The 14,012-nt window shown below is 40.6% G+C and overlaps 1 long non-coding RNA gene across 3 annotated transcripts in view; it reads left to right on the top strand.

The window, feature by feature from the left end:
- The window catches only part of LOC147361928 (uncharacterized), a 33,424-nt gene extending 25,811 nt beyond the window's left edge, over positions 1-7,613 (top strand). For 2 of the 3 annotated variants that reach the window (XR_015137701.1, XR_015137699.1), the window contains 2 exons: positions 1,316-1,450; positions 7,410-7,613. This is a non-coding gene — a long non-coding RNA (uncharacterized LOC147361928). The remainder of the gene's footprint in view (positions 1-1,315; positions 1,451-7,409) is intronic. The other variant, XR_015137700.1, reaches the window with a different exon arrangement.
- The last annotated feature ends 6,399 nt before the right edge of the window (positions 7,614-14,012 follow it).

Here is a 14,012-nt window from a genome sequence, read left to right as displayed (position 1 = left end):
GATTTTCTTGAATCAAGATATTTACCAGCTGTGCATATCTGTATAAATTACCTCAAAGCTCAGAGTCTGAGAGCTAAAAGTGCTAACTAATGATAACAACCCCAAATGCCCAAGATGCCCCAAACAGAAAATAAGATGCCATAGACTACTAGTAGTCATAGCATAAAACTTATATTTTCTTCCTTTCCTATAATATTATGATATCAAAATGTCAGGTTAGGCCTTTGTCTGCCTAGTGAAACAAATTTCAGTTCAGTTCAGTCGCTCAGTCATGTCTGACTCTTTGCAACCCCATGAATTGCAGCACGCCAGGCCTCCCTGTCCATCACCAACTCCCAGAGTTCACTCAGACTCAAGTCCATCGAGTCAGTGATGTCATCCAGCCATCTCATCTTCTGTAGTCCCCTTCTCCTCCTGCCCCCAATCCCTCCCAGTGTCAGAGTCTTTTCCAATGAGTCAACTCTTCGCATGATGTGCCAAAGGACTGGACTTTCAGCTTTAGCATCATTCCTTCCAAAGAGATCCCAGGGCTGATCTCCTTCAGAATAGACTGGTTGGATCTCCTTGCAGTCCAAGGGACTCTCAAGAGTCTTCTCCAACACCACAGTTCAAAGGCATCAATTATTTGGTGCTCAGCCTTCTTCACAGTCCAACTCTCACATCCATACATGACCACAGGAAAAACCATAGCCTTGACTAGACAGACCTTTGTTGGCAAAGTAATGTCTCTGCTTTTGAATATGCTATCTAGGTTGGTCATAATTTTCCTTCCAAGGAGTAAGTGTCTTTTAATTTCATGGCTGCAGTCATTATCTGCAGTGATTTTGGAGCCCAGAAAAATAAAATCTGACAGTGTTTCCACTGTTTCCCCATCTATTTCCCATGAAGTGGTGGGACCAGATGCCATGATCTTCGTTTTCTGAATGTTGAGCTTTAAGCCAACTTTTTCACTCTCCACTTTCACTTTCATCAAGAGGCTTTTGAGTTCCTCTTCACTTTCTGCCATAAGGGTGGTGTCATCTGCATATCTGAGGTTATTGATATTTCTCCTGGCAATCTTGATTCCAGCTTGTGTTTCTTCCAGACCAGCGTTTCTCATGATGTACTCTGCATAGAAGTTAAATAAGCAGGGTGACAATATACAGCCTTGATGCACTCCTTTTCCTATTATCAAACTATTAAAAGAGCAGCCAGCCCTACCACCCAAACAGATTCTTTCTTTTCTCCCTGCCCTGCCACTTTTTGAAATATTGTCTCAGTTATAATGTTACTGCAAAATATTGTGTGCTACTGGGTTTCTTTCTGCTGTTTACAGGTTTTGGATTCAGGGAGACAGAAAGAAACTGGTCTTCCAAATTATTTGCTGCAGAATAGAAACAGTCTATTTTACAAAATGGCGCAACAACTGGGTGAGGAGAAAGTAGCTGTTCTCACTGAAAGGGCAAAATAGGTGAGCCTGCTACAGGGAGTTATCATTGAAGTTCGTCTCCAGGTTCACTCTTCACAAGATCTCCCCAGGGGTCTATAACCAGCACTCTTTGCCCTTATAAGCCTCCAGAGACTAAGCTTAATGAGTGGGTCTTAACACAAGGCGGGTTAAGAGCAGGTCTGCTGAGAATCTGCCGCAGTGGTGGGGGTGGGTTAGTATGTGTGCACCCTTCTGTTTGCACATACCTGTGCTTGAGACAGAGATTTCAGATTGGACTTCCACACTTCTGGACTCTGGCTTCAGATTCTCATAGAGCACAGAACACTCTCATTTTGCAGACCCTTTCATTCTGATTGGTGCTCAGCATATTTGTGATACAAGTTCTGTCAAGGAATATCCAGGAAATTCGAGAGTTCAGGGGATAATTTTTGGAATATTTTGATTCTAGGAAGATCTTCCAGGGAAAGGTATAGGTCTTTTCTGTTTTCTAATCTGTGAAGAAAACCCCTACCTGATACTGTCAGTTTCTCCCTAATTCTTTGTTGTTTAGACTTAGGTGTATTTGCTGCTCACCACCCCCAGGCTTCCTCTGCCTTCTAGAAAATGAAATTGTCATCAGGACAAATCAAGAATTCATCCTACCTTTACACTGTAGTCTGAATGGTGCTTGAAGGTTTACAAAGCACTTTATTAGAGATGAGGTGTGTGAAGCACTAAGCTCTGTGCATGGTGTGAAGAAGGTGCTAGATGGGTAACACTCAGGTCACGTGACATCTTCCAAACAAAGGTGAGATGGTAGCTGAGGTCTAGTTCAGGAGACTTAGCCATTGTCATACAGCCATCTGTAAGTCTTTCTGGAAGAAGGTGGGAGTAGGAATAGGGTTGATGGAAGATGAAGAAAAGGAAGTTCTGGTGTTCTTGACCCTTGACATGCAGAGTTTTGGGTGGGATGAGGCTTCCAGCTGCCTGTGGTGAGGCTTCCCCATAGAAAATTTATCTCTGAGTATTAAATTATGGGTGTGTTTTCTCTTCTTCGTACTTTTGTGCATTTCCCAGATTTTCACTTGTAAGTAGAATAAGATTACTAGTGTGATATTTTAAATGCCTTAAAGAAAACATGTCCCAGTATCTTAAGTACTTCTATATGAAATATTTATCTAAAATGTGGCCTTAGTTCATCACTGTCTCATCTCAGCCCTCCTTAGAAATGATGAAATGCAGAGCAGTACCTTCCACTGCTCATAGTGTTGGAGACTTCCTGGGTTGCAGAGCTGGCTGAAGAGGTGGCAGAGTTAGAGTTTGTCCTTAGGTTTAAGGACAAGGAAGTCTGTGTTCTGAACATTTCCCAAGTACTTATATTGTATGCAACTATAGAGTGTGTGTGTGCTAGTCGTCAAGTCATGTTTGACTCTGCAACACCATGGACTTAGCCCACCAGACTCCTCTGTCCATGGAATTTTCCAGGCAAGAATACTGGAGTCGGTAGCCTTTCCCTTCTCCAGGGGCTCTTCCCAACCCAGGGATCCAACTCTGGTCTCCCACGTTGTGGACAGGTTCCTTACCATCTGAGCCATACATCACCCTATATTTTTTTAATGCCTGAAATTCACAGAGCACTTTCATTCACTTTAGTGTCTGCCAGTCATTGAAGATTTGATAAGCATTTGTGATTTTCTGTGTGACAAAATCACAAAACAGCCAGGAATGTCCTAAACCCTTTTGGTCTTTCCACCTTAGGTATCAGAGAGAAGTTTGCCCACCTGTGTCAAAGTCTTCATTTAAACACCATGTTATCATTATGTATTATCAAGACATTGAGTAATGAGAAGAAGATCACAGAACTTCAGATAGGTCCAGATAACATAAGATGATAGGTTTCAACAACCTCATTTTACATGTGATGAAACTAAGGCTCCTTAGAAGGAAGGTGGCCCTATGTATATAATTGGTGTTAAGTTAGTTTGCAGCAGATACAGAATTAGACATCTTTTCTTTCATTAAATGTTTTAAATCAAGTGTAACATATATATGAAAACAGACATGGGTCATAGAATTAGAAACATTGTGCTTCCTGGTCTAGTAATCCTGAACCTACTCTAATACTCAGAGTAAGTTACATTTGTGTAGTTCTTTGTAATTTATTTTACATTGCTCTCACATGTATGATTTCACTTAATCTCATGATGGTTCATGTTTATCCACATCATGGATAAGGAGACTGAGTCCAGAGCTCACCTAATGTCACAGAGCTGGTCCAGGGAGCACAGAGGGGCAATTGCTGGGGAAGGCTGAGGGCCACCCTAGGTACTGTGTTCTGTGTCAGGTCTGAGAACACTTCTTTCATGTAATAACCAAGGCGAGCCCATCATCCAAGTTCACAGAGTGGCAGAACCTCACCTTTGAGTTGCAGTCCTGCCACTGGGTCAGGTCACTTCTCCAAAAAGAAATACATTTCTTGATCCCCATCCCAGTTGGATATCTTCCTGACATTATTTCTGCATACTCTGCCTCCTCTTAGGTAAGCTGTCAGATGATCAGTTTTTTGGATGTGCAAGCATCAGATACCCATGCATTGTTCAGAGCTATAACACGAGGAGCATTAGCACAAGTCAACAGGCTTTTCACTCTAATAGAACAGAATTCATTCATCTGAAAAGAAAACTCAACAGCTTAGAAGAGATGCTTCCAACTTATATTTTTTAAAACACATAGTTCAGGTGAGCTGAATCACTGTCAGATTGACCTTTTTAAAATGATCCATGAAATAGCAGAGGAATTACCTTTCATATACACAAAGCTGAAGGGGCATTAGTTTGCTAGGACTGCCATGCAAAATACCACCACAAGAGAAATTTATTTTCTCACAGCCCTGGATGCTGGAAGTCTAAGGTCAAGGTGTCAGTAGGGTTGGTTTTCTCTGAGGTCTCTCTCCTTGGCTTGGAGATACCGTCCTCTCTCTGTATCCTCATGTGGCCTTCCCTCTGTGTGTACCTGTGTCCTGAATTCATCTTGTAAGAACGCCAGTCTCTTAGACTAGGACCCATCTGTATGACTTCATTTTAACTTTTTTGCCTCTTTAAAGACCGTCTCCAAATGCAGTCACATTCTGAGGTACTGGCAGGTTTAGTACTTCAACATATAAAATTGGAGGGTACACAATTCAACTCAAAGAATAAATGCCTGTCATTCATTCTGCTCTGTGATAAAGCAGACCTGGTTGAGTTTTTTTGAAGTTTCTTTGCTCCTGGTTTGTAACAAAGGTTTCATTTTGTCTATTCATGAAGTCAGTTAATACAGCCACAAGTTATAAAATCCTAATATCCTAGCTCTAGGAGCCTGGATCAGTTTGAATAGGTGGAGGAAGCACTTAGCATCCATGTAGCCTTGTGATCCCCAAGGTCTCTGAGCCTCAGGTCCTCACCTAGGTGTAGAACAGGGATTATAGCCCTGTCAGCTTTTTCATACTTATTACAGGGATCAGATGAGAGAGCAGATGCTTAAGTGCTTTGATAATGTACAGTGTTTTACAGTACAAGAGTGGGATAATTTTTTCCAACCCTCAGAATGGGAGAAAGTAATAGCAAATGAAACAAGGGACAAAGGATTAATTTCCAAAATATACAAGCTGCTCATGCAAGGCTTCCCTAGTGACTCAGACAATAAAGAATCTGCCTGCAATTCAGGAGAACCCTGTAATGTGCAAGACTCAGGTTTGATCCCAGGTCAGGAAGATGTCCTGGAGTAGGAAATGTCAACCCACTTCAGTATTCTTGCCTGGAGAATCCCATAGACAGAGGAGCCTGGTAAGCTAGAGCCCATCAGGCTGCAAAGAATCGGAGATGACTGAGAGGCTAACACTTCATGCAAGTCAGTTCCAGAAAAACAAACAATCTAATCAAAAAATGAGAAAAAGACATAAGCATACATTATCCAAAGAATACATACAGATGGCTAACAAGCACATGAAAAGATGCTTAACATTGCTCATTATTAGAGAAAGGCAAATCAAAACTACAGTGAGATACTACCTCACACCAGGCAGAATGGCCATCTTAAAAAAGTCTACAAACACTAAATGCTGGAGAGGGTGTGGAGGAAAGGGAATCCTCTTGCACTATTGGTGGGAATGTAAATTGATACAGCCACTATAGAAGACAGTATGGAGATTCATTTAAAAACTAGGAACAAAACAACCATATGACCTAGCAATCCCACTACTAGCCATATACCCTGAGGAAACCAAAACTGAAAAACACACATGTACTCCAATATTGTAGCAGCACTATTTACAATAGCTAGAACATGGAAGCAACCTAGATGTCCATCGACAGATGAATGGATAAAGAAGCCATGGTACATATACACAATGGAATATCACTCAGCCATAAAAAGGAATGCATCTGAGTCAGTTCTAATGAGGTGGGTGAACCTAGAACCTGTTATACAGAGTGAAGTATGTCAGAAAGAGAAAAACAAGTATCATATGCTAATGCTAATGCTAAGTCGCTTCAGTCGTGTCCAACTGTGCGACCCCATAGACGGCAGCCCACCAGGCTTCCCCGTCCCTGGGATTCTCCAGGCAAGAACACTGGAGTGGGTTGCCATTTCCTTTTCCAATGCATGAAAGTGAAAAGTGAAAGTGAAGTCGCTCAATCATGTCCAACTCGTAGCGACCCCATGGACTGCAGCCTACCAGGCTCCTCCGTCCATGGGATTTGCCAGGCAAGAGTACTGGAGTGGGTTGCCATTTATATGGAATCTAGAAAGATGGTACTGATGGAATTATTTGCAGGGCAGCAGTGTAGACATAGACATAGAGAACAGACTTATGGACCTGGTGGGATGTGGGGAGGAAGGAGAGGGTGGGATGTATGGAGAGAGTAACATGGAAACTTACAGTACCCTATGTAAAATAGATAGCCAATGGGAATTTGCTGTATGACTCAGGGAACCCAAACATGGGCTCTGTAACAATCTAGAGAGGTGGGATGAGAAGGGAGGTAGGTGGGAGGTGCAAGAGGGAGGGAACATATGTATACCTAAGGCTGATTCATGTTGGTGTTTGGCAGAAACCAACACTATTTTATAAAGCAATTATCCTTCAATTTAAATAAAAATTGAAATTTAAAAAAAGAGGGAAAGTCTCTAGGCTCTGTAAAGGCTGAAGTCAGAAGCATTGCCTCCCAACAGTAAAACAAATATATCCATAGTTCTTCTAAGTAGCTTCAGAGACTCTAAATCAGGGATCCTCAACCGCTGGACCACAGACTTGTACTATTCCATGGGCTGTTAGGAACTGGGCAGCACAACAGGAGGTGAGTGGTGGGCTGGTGAACAAAGCTTCATCTGCTGCTCCTCATCACTCACGTTACACCTGAAACTTCCCCCACTCTCCTCCTTCCCCTGTCCTGTCTTTGGACATCTACTCTGCAATGAAACTGGGTCCCTGGAGCCAAAAAGCTTGGGGACTTCTGCTGTAAGTAATTAAAAGGTATTTTTAATAGTAAGTTTTAAAACAAATTATACACATCTGCTACAAAATTTGAAATCTTTTAAAAATACTTTTTAAGAATTTATGAACAGAAAGTAAATCACCCTCCACTCCTGTCATCACACAGCTCCTCCAGCTGGGGTTCCAGGTCCCTAGCACCACTGTTGACTGTTCTGTTGACTGTTCTGTGCATCAGGAAGAACTTGTGAACATGTGGTCTTCCTGTTTTCAAGCACAGATGATAGCTGTTCTTTCCTTTTTTCAGTTAATATTAAATTTCAGATTATATCAATTCATATAGTTGTCTCATTCCTTTTAATGGCTACACAGTGTTACACTTTCTCTGTTTTTCTTTTTTTTTTTTTTAATTGTGCCTCCAGTAGTGATGTGATTTGCTTCACGTGAAGAAGTGGACCTGGAAATGTGTTGCCTTAGGAGAAGGACTTTAAAACTCTTAAACAGGTTGTTTTTGTCTTTTTCCCCCCTCAGGTGCACTTTGGAGGAAATAGCCAGATATCACTCACAGTGACTGTGTGATTATGAATGTTACGAATATCCAGTAGACAGCCCTCAGCCTTAACAATTTTTGAGTCAACTTTGTGATTCTACCATGAGTTCATGTCTATTCCAAAGGCATTTTTCCAACAGGTTTTTGTACTGCATAAATTACATTGTACTGTGTTTTACACCAGCTACAAATATTTGCATACTACAAGATGTTCATTTTTTTCTATAATATTTTCTCCAACTTCACTTAGTGATTTCAAGCTCTTGCAAAAAGATTTATTATCTTTATTTATATAATATTTTCCTTCTTATCCAAATCAGAGTGCAGGCCACCAATAAAAGCACCACAAAAAGATTTTGTGTCTTGAGAGACTCCAGAGCCAAACTCATTTTCTAAGATTTGAGACAAAGTTGTCACAAATTTTCTTTTACTATTTCAAGAATTACATTACTTTCCAATTATGTCAGGGATTGGGTTTATTTGAAGATAGTGTGAAGTTGCTGTTTCGTGTCACTACTTCCTTAACAGAACTACAATCAATTTTTCCACTCAAAGACCTCTGATTAAAATACTAAAGAGAAAACTAATAGGAAAACATACAGTACATGTAATTTAAGTGGCCTTATAGGAAAGAGAGGTGGCACCATCCAAAAAAACATATGATTAAAATATAGGACAATATTCTATGTTCATCTCCTGTGTCTCCTGCATTGCAGGCAGATTCTTTACCACTGAGCCATTGGGGAAGCCCTCTAAAAGAGAAGAGAAAATATGCTGTCTCAAAGTAGGAACGTTTCTTGGGATTTGCTAATGAAGGCCAAACGTGTGCTAGACTGTCTTCTAGATACAAGATTTAATACTTTTTACAATTAAAAAAAAATGTGGTAAAATATATATAACATAAAATTTGCCATATAATCATTTTTAATCATACAATTCAGTAGCATTAATCACACTTACAAGGTTGTGCAACCAACATTGTCTAGGTAACTTTTGGTAAAGTTTGTTATTTCTGCAGAGTCATTCTGGTACATTTCATTTTTCTATAAGTGGATCTGTTTCCTGTGAGTTTTGAGCTTGATTGGCATACATTTATTCACAGTATCTTATATGCTTAATCTCTGCAGCATCTCTGTGTTCTTTTGACTTTTTAATTTTCTTTGAGCCTTCTCTTTTTTATCAATAACCTTGCATATTTTTTTTCCTATTTTCAAAGAATTAACTTTTTGCTTGATTGAGGCTATTTTTTTTTTCCTAGTTCATCATATCATTCTTTCTTTCCTTCAACTTTTCCTTTACTTTGAGATTTTTTCTCTAACTTCTTAAATTGTAAACAGATTAATAATATCATTATTTTTAATATAAGTATATAAAACTGACATTTTCTTTCTGAGATCCACTTTAGCTGCAACCTACAAGTTTTGATACTTACTACCAATCAAGAGTCAAAGTCGTTCAGTTATGTCCGACTCTGCAACCCCATGGACTGTAGCCTACCAGGCTCCTCTGTCCATGGGATTTTCCAGGCAAGAATACTGGAGTGGGTTGCCATTTCCTTCTGCAGGAGATCTTCCTGACTCAGGAATTGAATTCTGGTCTCCCGCATTGTAGGCAGATGCTTTACAGTCTGAGCCACCAGGGAATTTCTAATTTAATTCATTAACTGTATCTTTTACCCATGGGTTATTCATAAGTATAATGTTTTCTAAATTTCAAATGCTAATGGATTTTTTCTATTAGATTGAATCATGTGGAACTGCTAACATTCAGTCTTTTTATAAGCTATAAAATGGTACTTTAATATGGTTAAACATAATAGCTTTCTTTTGTTATTAATATATAACTTAATTTCATTTTGGTCAGACAACATTAGATTGTGGATTTTAAACCAAAGGTAACCACATTCACATAAAAAGTCCTTGTTTCTACCATTTTGTATTTTATTTGGGGGTTTTATCCTGTTATAAATATGTATGTAACCAGTAATTTTCAAATAAATATCCTCCCTGAGTACTGTAATGTTTTCTGATATATGTTGCAGGCTGGTTCTCTCGGATGCAGACTTGGATGGAGTTTAGTGTTGGGATGTGTATCAGGGGTGCCCTTGGGGTCAACACTGTGGAATCAGGAGGGACGAAATGGGACAGGGCAGAGGAACACTGGCCAGATGACTTTAGCTGACCACATGGGGGTCTGGAGTGATGATGGCTCTTCAGGGTTGTCCTGACACATCCACTGGTCAGGCTGTCATACCTCCACCTGGATGGGCAGTGCACATAGGCTGCTTCTGGAGAGGCTGGTGGTTTAAACTTGCCCACTGGCAGCACTTCCAGCAGCTGGACAGCGAGTCCTTGAAGGGAGGTCAGGACAGCATGTCTCCATGTTCCCCCCACAGCACGTGTCACAGCTCCAGAGGTAGGTGATGAGGGTGTACTGTGGGGGAAACTCTTGATGACTTATGTGTAAGTCAAAATGGTGATTTAGTGATTCTCCTCAATACCCTCTGGTCTAAGAAATAGAGGACTATGTAGGGGAGACACCCTCATTCTCCAGGGTCAGCCCAGTTGTCACCTCTTCTAGGAAGTCATCATCCTAGGTAACTCATATTTCTGTAGGACCCTGAGTGCCTCTCGTGTTAAACTGAACCATGCTTGGTTAGTGTCCTGTTGTCTCCATCCTGAGATACTTCATTTGTAAACAAGGGACCTGTTCTTTCCATTGTGCACTGCTTCTATATGATGTAGCCTGCCCTGACTGTGAGTGATCTGTTTTCTCATTAAATCGAGTGAGAAAAAGTCTTGGAATTGTGCCCTATTCACTTTTTAATTACATCTTCCAGCACAGTGTGCATCATGTAGGGAGTGCTCGGTAAATGTTTGTTGAATGAACAAATGTCACTGAGAACAAACCTTCCTTTTCAAATTTATAATTTTGAAACTCTGAGAGGTAGCCTGGGATAACAAGAAGGCCCTGGTTTTGGAATCAGTCACACTGACCTGCCTGTCAGGTCTTTCTCTGCTTTCACTAGCAGTGTGGGTGTTCAAAGAATGTACTGTCCAGAGTGGGACACTTGAGAGTGATGGGAAACTGATAACCAGCCAAGATTCCAGGGAAATAAATTGGTACCATCCTTGATAAAATGGGCTCTGGACACCCTACAGCCATGTAGACTTAGTTTCATGCTTGGGAGAGTATGTTAACCTCTGCATCTCAGCTACTTCGTCTGGAAAATGAATGTAATTCCTGCTCTTGAACCATTACTTTGGTTGGGATGATGGATGGACCAGGAGCATCCAAAGACACAGGGTGGAATCACTGACCTTAATCACCAAGGGAAAAGAGCAAAATGGGTGTGGATGAAGGAGGTTTGTGGACTGTAGAAGGTGTATTTGAGGAGGTCCTCATCTGATGGGCTAAACCAGATTGTCCCTCCTTCACATGTAGTTAAAATGACACCAGCACATGGGGAGGAGCACAAGCTCTGGAGTCAGCCTTCCAGGGGCAAATCCTGGCTCCTCTGGACACTAACTGGGTTTAGATACGAGTTCAGCTGCCTGCTAATCATGGGCTTTTAAGGTTGGGAAGCCCACTGTGCTTCAGCGTCTTTGTCTGAAAGTTGAAGTGGGGATAGTATGATTCTCAGAGGGTTGTTGCAAAGATTAACTATGACAGTGACACTCCCAATGTGGTCTGTGCACTAGTGCCAGTCTGTGGACTGTTTGTAACCAGGTTAGAAGTACGCACAGGAAATTTAAGAAAGCTAGAAACTCAGAGCCATCAGCTATGGCTGTGACATCCACACTTAGGATGGTGGGATCCTGAACATCCCAGAGACCAGTGTGACTGTTGCACTTGCAGAGGGAGGGACACAGGGCTGAGCTGCACACTAGCCGTGTACCGTGGATCACTGATTAGGTAGCAATGGACTGAAAATATAAAATTAAATAAAACTGATATTTAATCTCAGACAGGTGAGAAACACTGCTTTTGAACATTCTGGATGTGTGATTAGCTTTCAACCAGTACTACCCTCTCCAGCACTACCCTCTTTATTAATTGTTACCATCTTCAGTTCAGTTCATTTCAGTCGCTCAGTCGTGTCTGACTCTTTGTGACCCCATGATTCACAGCACACCAGGCCTCCCTGTCCATCACCAACTCCCGGAGTTCACTCAGACTCACGTCCATCGAGTCAGTGATGCCATCCAGCCACCTCATCCTCTATTGTCCCCTTCTCCTCTTGCCCTCAATCCCTCCCAGCATCAGAGTCTTTTCCAATGAGTCAACTCTTCGCATCAGGTGGCCAAAGTACTGGACTTTCAGCTTTAGCATCATTCCTTCCAAAGAAATCCCAGGGCTGATCTCCTTCAGAATGGACTGATTGGATCTCCTTGCAGTCCAAGGGACTCTCAAGAGTCTTCTCCAACACCACAGTTCAAAAGCATCAATTCTTTGGTGCTCAGCCTTCTTCACAGTCCAACACTCTCATCCATACATGACCACAGGAAAAACCATAGCCTTGACTAGACGAACCTTTGTTGGCAAAGTAATGTCTCTGCTTTTGAATATGCTATCTAGGTTGGTCATAACTTTCCTTCCAAGGAGTAAGTGTCTTTTAATTTCACGGCTGCAGTCACCATCTGCAGTGATTTTGGACCCCCCCAAAAATAAAGTCTGACACTGTTTCCACTGTTTCCCCATCTATTTCCCATGAAGTGATGGGACCAGATGCCATGATCTTTGTTTTCTGAATGTTGAGCTTTAAGCCAACTTTTCACTCTCCACTTTCACTTTCATCAAGAGGCTTTTTAGTTCCTCTTCACTATGCTTAAAATGATACCATATGGGCTTTCAAAGGGTCCTACTGTAAATTATCAATATTTTTAATAGCATTAAAAAGTTGGAAATAATTAAATTTCTCTTTAAGTTTAGAGGTTCCCCCCCTCCAATTCTAAAGCCAATACTGTACATGTATTTATACTGATGCTATTCTTGAATCAGCATTGTGGTCCTAAAGTTGAAGAAGGTACCTGGAAACACAACAGGCTACTTTAAAACTCTTCAGAGTTTTTTAAACACAAGATTTTATGTGTGAGCTCTTAATTTTCCTTTAAAAACAGAAAGAATAGGGATTAATTGAGCTTTTGTTTTTCAAACCTAATGTTCTAAGGAATATTTTTTCCCCCAAAACTAAAACAGCAGTGTGTGTTGCAAACTGGGATAAACATATATTTATTTGAATTTAGACCTAAAAGATAACATTACAAGAAGGAATAACATGACCAGCACCATGAGACCTCCGTCTGTAATTCAGGCCCATCCGACTTGCCTTAGGAGTCAAACTGGGATTGTGTGTGTGTGTGTGTTAAGAAGAACTAAGGTTAAGACACACTAAGAATGTTTTACATGAAGTTTACATTGGATGGTTCTGACTAAATTCACTCTTTCACTCAGCAACCATGCTCACAAGTATCCATCCCAATAGGTGCCTTTGGGTATCCCAAACCTGTGTTTGATCTAAAATCTAATCATATTTAATTCTGGAGAACATTATGTGAAAAGCATTTTTAAAATTACATTTTACAGACTAGACTAAGAATGAGTCTCTTAGGTGTAGTTTATATAACAGTAGAAATGTCATGAAAAATGATAAACAGAGGATTAAGGATTTTTAAATCCTACATTTCACAGCAATAAAATTTTTTTTTTAATCCATGAGTTTATATTGATTCCGATAAGACAGAAAATAGATAGGAGGAAGGGAAAGCTCTTTTTTGCAGTAGAATGCCAACTCACAAATCTAAACAGATTGACAGAAAAGTCCCATATGGCAGCCATAATTGTCATAAATAATTCAGGCAGATTTCATCATTGGCTGAATATACAGTGAATGTTTGGGGGTTAGGGGAAACACAGAATTTTCATGGACTCAAAATATCTTCTCAGATTAATTCTTTAGGGAAGAATTATATTTTTAAAGTGGAAAAATCTGGCAAACACCAGACTAAGCAAGTAACCAGAGTAAATATTACTAATAATCAACCTAATGATACCCTTAGCTTTTTTTTTCTTGTTTCTTTAAAAATTCATTTAAGTCTAGTTGACTTACAATGTTGTGTTAATTTCTGCTGTACAGCAGTGATTCACTTATACATATACATACATTCTTTTGCATATAAATTAAATCAGCAAGGTGACAATATACAGCCTCATTATACTCCTTTCCCAATTTTGACCCAGACAGTTGTTCCATGTCCATTTCTAACTGTTGCTTCTTGACCTGCATATACAGGTTCCTCAGGAGACAGGTTAAGCTGGTCTGGTACTCCCATCTCCTTAAGTTTTCCAGTTTGTTGTGATCTACACAAAGGCTTTAGTGTAGTCAATGAAGCAGAAGTAGATGTTTTTCTGAGCAGAGAGCATAAGGCCCCAAAAACCTGGAAATACACTTCCTGGTCCTTTATGGGAAAACTCTGCCCACCCTGCCCCAGAGCTCTGCTGTTTTAAGCGAGGCCTGTGGACCAGCAGCGTCAGTTTGCTCTGGGAGGCTGGACATGGAATCTTGTCTGTATCTCAGACACACT

This window comes from Bos grunniens, chromosome 12, assembly GCF_055505025.1.
Source record: "Bos grunniens cultivar Pamir isolate PY7600 chromosome 12, Bosgru_T2T1.0, whole genome shotgun sequence".
Lineage (NCBI taxonomy): Eukaryota > Metazoa > Chordata > Mammalia > Artiodactyla > Bovidae > Bos > Bos grunniens.
Note: the sequence above shows the minus strand (reverse complement) of the source record. Positions and strands in the feature narration are given on the sequence as shown.